Consider the following 11,532-nt stretch of genomic DNA (forward strand, 5'->3'; position numbering starts at 1 on the left):
CTTTCAGGGTGGAGGGAGACAGCCTTCGCTCCAGCCCCTGCTGCAAAAAGGAAAGGAGAAACAATGATGAGGGAACAACGGGGTCTTCTCAATGAGAAGAACACCATTCGATGAACAGGTTCCACTTCAAGGTGTAAACATGTCTCGTAGGCGGTGCTCTTGCCGAAGTGATGGTGTCCACTACCTCTTGGGGTAGGCCACCAAGAACCCCAGCGTCCTGTCCAAGGACCAGACATGAAGTTTCCAGAGGTCTGGACGCGGGTGCCATAGGGTGCCCCGTCTCTGAGTCAGTAGATCCTTCCTCAGAGGAATCCGCCAGGGAGGGGCTGTCGCGAGGAGCACTAGTTCAGGGAACCATGTCCAAGTGGGCCAATACGGCACCACAAGCAAGACCTGATCCCCACAAAAGGGGATAGTTTTGGGAAGGTGCGTCATAGATTTTCATACAAATCACACATACTGTACAATTCGTACGAACTTACACATAAACATAAAAATAAACAAACAATAATATAATATAATTAATATAATATAATATAATATAATATAATATAATATAATATAATATAATATAATATAATATAATATAATACCAGCTTTGTTTTCTTGTTGTTTCCTGTCTGTATATATTAAATATTTACCCTCAGAGACACGACATTGTAAAGAGCTGTCTGAATTTGTTAACGTTGTGCATTCTTTTGTGGGTGTGCATGTTTGTTGTTGTTGTTTTTTGCATGCCAGGAAGGCTAATTAAATTCACTGATCAGTGTAAAGAGGAGCCGTCATGGCGATCCAATCATTTTCTCACTCTTTTCACTGTACCTGTTTTTTTGTTTGTTTGTTTGTTTGTTTGTTTGTTTTGTCTTTTGTTCTAATAATATTAGTTTATCAATTAATCAGCACATTCAGTTTTGTCAGTGACACATCTCACAAACACTCATCACTACATAAGATCATTACTACATAAGATACACCTATATACCTATCTACACCACATATACCTAAAAAAAGAAAAAAGTGATTGTATAATGGTTATAACATTGTACTTTGATATATAACATGGTATGACTGATTAGCATATTCATGTACAGTACCAGAATTACTTCTCATGAATATACAGTTTATTTATTTGTTTGTTTGTTTGTGTCATAGTATTCCAAAGAATGTTGTACAGTAGTACAGCTTAATTATTCAGTACCATGGCATATATTGAAGTACTGTATAATAGTACATAGTATCAAATATATTTATTGGAATGAACGAACAAACAAACAAACAAACAAACACATACATACAAACAAACAAATAAATAAATAAATGACAGTTTCGAATTTATCCTTAATTAAGCTGGTACTGATTAGGGGCCATTTGGGACCAGATATTGGATCTTTTTTCGTTCTTTTTATTTAAAACATAGCCGAATGCTTGAACTTGAAATAATGCAAATTACGTCCATATGTTTTAATTAAAATATATTAACATAAGCGAATGAATGAAACAACAGTTCAGTAAATTATATTTTTGTATGACTTGAATTGCTAGATTAAGCTAAGAAGGTTTGCCAAATCAAAATTGTTACTAATCTTTTTCATTTTTACAGATATAACTCATGTCAGAGCAGATGAGAGCATACACACACAGACACACACACACACACACACACACACACACACACACACACACACACACACACACACACACACACACACACACACACACAAAAGTGTTTGAATAGTATACAGTTGCTGCTGGCACAACATGAGCACTGCAAACTAGTTTATGAATGTATGAATCAATCTCACACTAAATGCTGTCATTTTCTGATGCAATTTTCTAACACATCATTTTTTAAATTACTTTCCTGCATGTAGGCAAAGACAAATAATACAGAAGAAATGCTCAAAGAAACATAAACCTCTCCGAGTCTCTGTCTTCTCTACACTAAACTACAGTACCTCACAGGAGACAGATCATGTGGGGTTACAGGCTCTCAACTCAAGAGTCCAGTCCCGAGACCCCTGTGAAACAGAGTTCAAGACAAATTTTTAACATGTTAAATTTTTTTTTTTTTTTCTCTCTCTCTCTTAAAAATGAATCAGTCGTGACATTGGTCAAAGATGTCCATCTTGTAAACAATTAAAATCACTGTGACTGTTACTTATCTCCCTTCAAGCTCTGAATAACTGAAGTAGGTATGACAGCAATGACAGCAAGAGTTTGATCTGCTCATTCTTGAATGCCTGGTTTTAATTCAGTGACAAACAGAGAGACAAAGACTGACGTAAATCGTAACAGGTCAAAAGTCTCATGAGCTTTTGTTTTCAGGCAAAACGCTCATCTCCTTGGAGACAAAGTGAGCACTGTGGAAATATTTCCCATCTCCACCTTCCCTCCCATCCATTCTCACTCTCTGTCCATGTGCTTTAAACATAATCCATATGGTTTTAATGACCACAGTGCTTTCCATTGTTTGTGAATGTCAGCTTGTATTGATCAGGTGGACCGAAGCCAGAACATTACTCATCACAAAATACTGCCTTGTTATCACAGAAAAACCAGGGCGAAAGGAATAAGGGGGAAAACAGCAAGAGAGAGAGAGAAAGATAACAAAAAAAAAAGATTCATCATTGACCAGATGGACAAAATGAAACCTCTCAGAGTTACAGACAGCTGATTTCCTCACTATAATGCGTTAAAATTCCTAAAATTTGCTAAAAATTTACTCACCTTCAGGCCATCCAAGGACACACACTAGCACACTACAGTATATTCTATTTCTATTCTAACTTTGTCTTTATAAATAAATATTTTGATTAATTAAGAAAAACTTGACCCTCTAACATTCTCTATTCTTTTTATATCTACTTGCTTTCTCTTTAATTATTATATAAAAAATATAATAATATCTTGACCCTCTAACACTAGCTCTCTCTATTTTATTTATATTCTATCTACTTTATGATATAAGACCTTGCTACATGTACTGCATTAGACTAACCAGGACTTGTCACAGCACTTACATATTATTGCTCTTTTGTTGGTTTGATTGCTTCTATTTTCATAATTTGTAAGTCGCTTTGGATAAAAGTGTCTGCTAAATGATTAAATGTAAATGTAATTATGAGTGTAAATAACCAAACAATCTATCTCATATGACACCGTTTCTTTCTCTTCGCCCTCTTCTTTCCTCTCAGCCTATCAACCTATAGCTACAAGTCAGTGAATGCAGCATATCAGAAATTAACTTCCCTCATACCCCAAGGGATTGAAAACCCTGTGTTCAGTGACAGAATAGCCTTTAGATCTGTATGCTAATCAGTCCAGGACCCACAGTGCTACTGTAAACTAAGGTTTACAATAGAAACACACCATTATAAATAATTACTCTATGAATCGATCTGATATCATACTGACTCATTGTCTATTATGACACATGCTAATAATATATTCATATTTTGTGTGTTACTAGGTTTGTTGACCCCTTTAATCAAGATTGAGAGATCAATCTGAATAAAATATAATTAAATATAAAAAACAAACACAGACAATCAAACAGCTAACACAATAATTTCACAGATTATGTGAAATTCATAATAATTAAATAATTATTAAATCACTTAATAATTCGATACATAATTTTGGCCTAGTGGCAGAGGTATTTATTCATTGATTGATTGTTTTGATATGATAGAAAAACTAAAAAGAAGAAAACCGCCAAAAACGATTTAATATATATTTATTTAATTATTTATGTTCTAAAGGAACCCAACAATTAGAAAATGACTCTTTTTGAGGTTCCAGATTGGGTGAAGCTAAATACTGAAAATGGTATTTATCACTAATACATACTGCAGAGAATCTTTGTATGCAAAACATCCAAAAAGAAATCAGTTTTATTAAGTGAGGCTTGTCACACACATCCCTACTGTTTTTATTTCTCAAATTTTAACATCCAGCATCAGCAGGCAGAGTGTTTCGGCCCCTGGGGGCCCTGGTGAGGAACAGAGAGGGACAGGGCTGAGAGGACGTCCTTGAGAGCAGCACAGCTGTGGAAATGAGAAAAAGGAAAAAAGACATCCAGATCTCATTAAGCCAGAGTATCAACACCCACATCTGGGACTGGAAAGGAAAAAAGACGACCAAAATATTTTATTACTAAAAAAGATGGTGTATGGCTTTATTTAAGTATGTTTTTCATGTATGTGAATGTGTAGGCAAATGCAGTTCAGCACATAAAGACACCCTATGTTTACATCGGCCCATAGTGCCCTGCAAATGGATCATCTGTGGGATTCCAAACTGTAGAGAGTGTACAAGTTCAGTCTAAAGGGCACTGCAAATGCCGTATGGAACAAGTGTACACTGATAAATCACTTTAGATTTCATTATGGTTAGAATAAATGTGGGCAAAAGAGTCTAGTGTTTTTTTTTTTTTCTAAGCTTTCTACACATTAGTTTCTAAACCTAAAACGCACAAGATTTGACTGTTACAATGGGTCATGTAACAGTTAGTCTCACATAGCCAGACCTTCAGCCTAAAGGCAGAAGACTCTATCATAGATTTCAATAAACAATGTAACAAGCAATGTAACAAGCATCCGATAAGCATTTTTAAGTAACAGATCACTGAAATATTTAGAAATAGCTGATTCCAGTCTCAGTTGGAGGAATAGTCAGGTGTTGATGCTCTTTCCATTACATATATATTGTGTGTGTGTGTGTGTGTGTGAGAGAGAGAGAGAGAGAGAGAGGGAGAGAGACAGAGAGTCTCATTACACAGATGGCTGTTTAAGAGGTAACACACCTGTGTAAGCAATTTAAAGTGGATGGCTTTGCTTGTGAGTATGCAAGTGTGTCTATTATCCATTTGTGTCTGAATCTGTTTGGTCCACTGACTTGAGAAATGCTTATGAGAGCTCAATAATTTACAGAAACAGGTGGATGTAAGTATGCCTGAGAGTGTGTCTCTGCATTTTGTGTGTATTCAGTGGGTGGTAAGTTCTAGGACAGGGCGATATATTGAATATGCACAATAAATTAAATAAATTTAATATTTCAGTATTGTTTTAGCTGTATCACCCATCCCCACTGAGCACTTAAAAATATCAGAAACATGCTTTTAGTTGTTATTTGCACCTAACAGATCCTGGAATGCATTTTGCGTATCCGTATGTAATTTAAGTCACAAAAGCCAGTGCTCTGCGTGTGTTTGTCAGAACAATAAAGCTGTGAGGTTACATTTTTCTGATCTGTCTGAATCGGAACCCAGCAATCAAGTCCCCCGAACAAGACTGCTGACACATTACGCACAAATCATTTATGCGCTGAACTTTTAAAGTGCAACACAATGGCATCCGCCAGCATGAGAAATGGAAAGGCTGAGTCATTTAAAGATCAGATGGGGGGAAAGAAATTGCATTTTTACACGATTCGCCTAAAATTGTTTACCACAATTCATGATTGCCATCCATTCCACTGATTCAAAACTATGAAACTGAGAGAAAGTTTAGACTTCCAAAGGTGGGCAGAAAATAGCTCTGAGACATCTTCATTTAGCGTCATGCACAGTGCGGGAACTTTCTGACACGCTGTCAAACATTAAAACAAGTCATAATGATAAACCTCAGCAAAATGTAATATGGTTTGTAACAGCAGTCATTGCTGAGGTGTTGTCACACACAATATGCTTGCTGTCTTCTCATGTGTATCTGCATGAGGCAAATCATGATATTCAAATATGAAATTGTGTATCTGACTACACCAAATAGATATATGATCACATACAGAAACTTACTGAATTCTGTGCTTAATTTACTGTATTTTCAGAAGTGAATGTTAACAGTATATTGATGACAGAAAGATAAAAATAATTACTAAAACAAATATTAATGTAATAATTAAAACTCAGGACTAGTAACCAGAAGGTTGTTGGTTCCATCCCTTCAAAATATGATTGCTTGTTGCATGAGAACCAATTAGGTTTGTTCTCACGTGTCAAACAAGTACGGTTAAACTGTCAATGTATGTGTGCTCATCAATATTTATATGTGAATATCAACTGATTACTGACCAAAATATTCTTACAACCTGGTTCTTTTTAGTGAATCAAATGCATATAGCACAACCAATGTAATCCAACCAATTATCTTACAAACTACTCTTATGAACTGCTCTTTTTAGCTAATCCAACACACACAGCACAAACAGTCTAGTCCAATGTAGTCCAATGATGAATGACTCTTATGAACTGGTTCTTTTTATTAATAGGTGGTGCTGTTATCAAATCGATGTGGCGTGTTCTGTGTGAGTTGACAATGGCACACACAAAGTTTGGTGTCAGTATGCCAAAGCATTGCAGAGATACAGCCTCAAGTGTCATTTTGGCATCATGCCTCAAATTCATTGCTGCAGTATGCGAAAACGGTTTTGTCTATTGACACAAAATCCATAACATTTTATCAGCATGGTCTGAAGATGAAATGATTCGATTTTGGTGAAAATCAGACCAACGGTCTAGGAGGAGTTTGAAAAAGTAGGTTTTTCAAGAAAATCAAAATGGCATACAGGAAGCTTGGCTGACTATGGCAGCATTGGTATCACTGTTCTCAGCATGACCCAATGAATCTATTAATGCCAGTCTCATTACAACAGGCAAAATTCACAGAAAGCTATTAGCATTTATTTGAAATTTAATTATAACCTTTGGCCACAAGTGGCACTGTCTCAAAACTTTTTGCGTAATTTCAAGTCATTGTCTCAATGGTTACATACAAAGTTTTGTAATGGTATACCAATGCATTCATAAAATATAGCATTTTATATCATACTTATTGTACTTAATGGCAATTTCATGTTTTGTTCAATATAGCGCCACCAAGAGGTACAATCCCACCAATTTTTTATGTGTCTTTAGAGTGTGCCCATACGTATGTGTGTCAAATTTGGTGAAAATATTTCATCTTGTTTTGGAGTTATAGATATTTTTATATGTGAGAACAGGAAAAATGACTGATGGCCGACTTTGTTTGCATTTATTTGCCACTTACTATCAAAACTTAGGCAATTAGGCATAAGCATTTATCCGGCATAATAGGATTGCAAATATTCTACGGTGGTTTCGTGACGATCGGATTAACGGTTTTTAAGATATTGGCCATTTTTTAAAGCACTAAAATAAAATGTTGCACAAACCATAAGCCAAAACCTGGCATGTTTGGTATCGCTAGACTCGGCAAGGATTCAGGTGTCTAAAAAGGTGACTCCCATGAAAATAAGTCAACCACACCCAAAGTTATAAGCATGTGAATATTTGATTTTACCACTTTGAAAAAACTTAACCTTGCAATTTTAAAATTTTGGTGTTCATTCAACTTGGCATGAGCCAAGGATTCAGAGGGGAAAAAAATAATCATTCTGTGCCTTACGGTTCAAAAGTTACTCGCATAATCATGAGTGAAAATTTGGACAAGTTGTGGCACTAGAGAGTTGGAGACTATGCTATGGTTGCTCTATCAGTGTGCCAAATTTCATAACTTTTCCATAGAAAGGCTACCACAGACTTCCAGAGTGGAAGAAGAAGAAGAAGAAGAAGAATATCGCCAACAGATACAATAGGTGCCATCACACCCTCAGTGCTTGGCCCCTAATAAAATAAAACACACACAGCACAACAACTGACAACTTTTGTAAATTAATTAATTCATTGTTATATTTAAAGGGGTCATATGACGTTGCTAAAAATAACATTATTTTGTGTATTTGGTGTAATGCAATGTGTTTATACAGTTTAAGGTAAAAAAAACACATTATTTTCCACATACTGTACATTGTTGTTTCTCCTCTATGCCCCGCCTTTCTGAAGCGTGTCGATTTTTACTCATCGTTCTGAAAAGTAAGGTGTGCTCTGATTGGCTAGCTATCCAGTGCGTTGTGATTGGCCGAATACGTTGTGATTGGTAAATACAGCTTAACCACTTATTTCTAGTTGTGTCCTCTTTTGGAAGGCTAAACAAAGTAGTTTCGCTTTCACAACGAAACACACAGTGTCTTTGATGGGACCCGATGGGTTCGGTCGGGTTCGGGCTTAATTTATATCATTTTACACGGGCTCGGGCCAGGCTCAGGCTTGCGCTCCGGTTTGCGAGGTAAATGAGCGGTCATGTGATGGGTTTCGATTAGCGCGAGAAAGACACGAAAATGTATGCTGAGTAGGTGAAACGGAGGATTGCCTCTGGCGATTACGTTTTGGTTGCACCAGCAACTAAAGCAAAGTCTGAGGTGTGGAAAAGTTATGACCATGTTCAGGGTGCGATTTGCCGGTGGGGATGGGGGGATTTCCCCCCTCTGGTCTATGCATCCCTGCCTCTGCTGAATAACTTTTATCCCCGGTGGGGATAAAAACATCATGCAAACCCGCTCTGACGTCCCGATCTGAATCAAATGATTCGCGATACGCGATCCGATTGGAGAGCTTCGAAACAGTGATTCATTTTGCGACGCAATGGTTTAACTGATTCGAAGTTTCAAAAAGCTCCGTTGTGTTCTTTGCTCGCTTTCTCTATGTAATTTGTTGTTTGAATAACCGTGGACATTAAATCATTACAATTAATAGGCCTAAAGTAGGCTTACAATGTTTTTATTAAACTGAGATCACACTAAATACAATTTCTGTCGTATTAAAAACATTTCATAAAAATTTTCAAAAGCATCCCCCCCCTCTGTTTTTTTCACAAATCGCACCCTGACCATGTTTATAATGAGAATAATGAGCCAGTGGGTTATATTGCTGGACGCACCATCAGTGAGCACAGGAACACGCTGAAGCCATCTAACGTTACAGTGGATTCAATAATTTTCCTCCACAAAAACATGTAGGCCTAGCCTAATCTTGGTGAGTAAAGGTTTTTCAAATTATAACTAAATATTAATTGAGTCTTAAATGCATAATGTAGACAGAGTATATAGGCTAATGTTGGCATTATTATTTTATTAAATTTCAGCTGCTAGTGGCGAAGCAAATCCTGCGGAGCCTTTTTCGTAATTTCATTATTGCCAAATACCCATCTTAATTTAGAATTTAACTTAATTTAATTTGTTAAGAAAGACGTTTTTATTGGTGTATTGGCCTATTTAAAGGCTAAATGAGCCTATGCCTAGGCCTATTTAGAGTGCTGAGATGTTACGATGTTACAGAGGACTTATTTTATTTCTTTGTTCCAACTTCCAAGTGGCCTATAGCCTAAGTTAGTTATGAATATATTATGTTAAAACATGTATAAATGACTCTTGACAAAAGGCAAAAGAGCTGTGTGTGTGCGCACATTTGAATAATGTCGGGCTGTAAACGGGTTCAGGCTTTTAAAAAGCTGTCAATCAAAATGTACTTGTCGGGCTTGGGCCGAAATCTGTCGGGCTCAGGTCCTGTCGGCCCTAACTTTTAAGGCCCGATTACAGCTCTAGCAACAATACAGCGAGATTCAAAGTTACTCCTTCTTTCTTTGCATGAACATTTGGGCGGTGTTATGCAAATCTTCCCACATAGTGATGTAGACATGTGGGGGCATGTCTAAACAAGGCATTTTAGGAGGGCTTGGATGAGTCTTACCTTTTATAAAAAAAATTATCTCTTTGGTTTTGAGATTTTAGTCTTTGCAACTTTAGGGATCTTATCTATGCACGAACAGCTTGTAACACTCCAAAGAGAGAAAAAAACTTGAAAGGCAAATCAGCAGGTTGTTTATTCATATGGCAACATGTAATTAAAGATTTTATGTCTGTAGTGAGTTTTGTATGTAGTATTTTCTACTACTAAATGAATAAATGAAATGTATATAATATTACTATATATATATATATATATATATATATATATATATATATATATATATATAGGGTTTGTGTGAAGATTATAAGTTCACATAAATTAGAAGTTGTTATTTTTTGAAGTCTAATAAATGTTAAAATTGATAGCTCTCAATTATACTGTAATGTTAAATGGTTAGAGTCAGTGGTTTAATATTATCATAGAGACATCAGTAGTATTGGTATCAATGTTACTCGCTTTCATTCATTAAAAAATGCCATTAAATATTAATAACTGAACTCTTTATGTTGCATTAATTTGAAAATTTGAATGTGAAACAATTGCTATATAATAGTATATTTAAAAACTTTAATGTTAGTTTTGCAATTAATTTGTGTGATTATGTGATTAATTTTTAAATTGATTGACAGTACTTGTTTTAATGATCTCTCATCCTAACTCATCTGAAGTACTCACCATGCCATGTCTCTGCTCAAGGGGCTTTTCAATCTGTATCTGTTTGTATTCTCCTCCCACCCAAATAGCTTTTTTTTCCCTCTTATCTGTCCCTGAATTACATCAGATCTATTGTTTAAACATAAAACACTGAACACAAGTGCACACTGGGAGCAGACTGCTCTAATTAGTACATGTACACACATAAACATGGAGAGTGCATTCTGAGGCCAGACAGGTTTAATTAATATACACACATGCCAAGGCCTGTGTGTCTCCAGATCCCCAGCCCTCCCCAAAATACCACTGACATAATATTTATCAATGCAAAACTCCATAGCTTGCCATGGCCAGGAATAATTAAGAAACAAGCTTAGAGTAGATGCAATTTGTTCCAGAACAGCCCCAGCAGAAGGTCTGAGTGACATCAGATCATGGAGGACGCATGACTGGCAGTGACATATACTGTACTGAGGCACAAACATTATTCCAGCTATTAGCCAAGTCCATTTCCTGTCGTCAATTCAGTTCAACTTCATTCAGCTCAGTTCTGCTTATTTCCTCTCTTGTCTTTAATTCATATTAAACCAACTCTTCATCTCTGTTTTGATTCAGTTTAACCCGACTCGTTTTCTTTGTCTCATTTCTTGTCTTCATTTCAGTTAAACTCAACCAACCTCAACTCAGTTCTGTTCAGCTCTTCTCATTTTTAATTTAACTCCACTCAGTTCTGTTCGTTTGTTCTTTTGTCTTTGATTCAGTCTAACTAGAATTAGTTATATTGTACTCCTCATTTGTTATCTCTTTGATTTATCCAGCTTAGCTCAACTCAGTTTTGTTTGTCTCATCTTGTCATTGATTCAGTTAAACTCAGCTAACTTCAGTTAAGTTCTGTTCATTTTTTCTTTCACAAATTCATCACACTCTCACATTTGTCTCCTCTAAAGTTTCGCAGAGATCCCAACAACATCACACACTGTGTTCCTATACTATATATATTATTTTTAATAATATTTTCCCTTATACCAAAGATTCTGGGGGTCTCATACTTGCCTTCTTTAAAGCTTTAGAAGAGATCTCAAAACTGCCTGAATACTTGAAAGGCACTAAAGTAAAATAATAATAATAATAATAATAATAATAAAACGTGAAATTATGCAGAAATAAGGATAATGTTACTCTTAATTGCTGATACATAATAATAGAGCCGTACAGTTTATGTGAAAGTAATGTTTTTGGAGGAGTAATGCACCCGATGCTTTATCAAATCTGAC

The sequence above is a fragment of the Cyprinus carpio genome, chromosome A20 (assembly GCF_018340385.1).
Source record: "Cyprinus carpio isolate SPL01 chromosome A20, ASM1834038v1, whole genome shotgun sequence".
Classification (NCBI taxonomy): domain Eukaryota; kingdom Metazoa; phylum Chordata; class Actinopteri; order Cypriniformes; family Cyprinidae; genus Cyprinus; species Cyprinus carpio.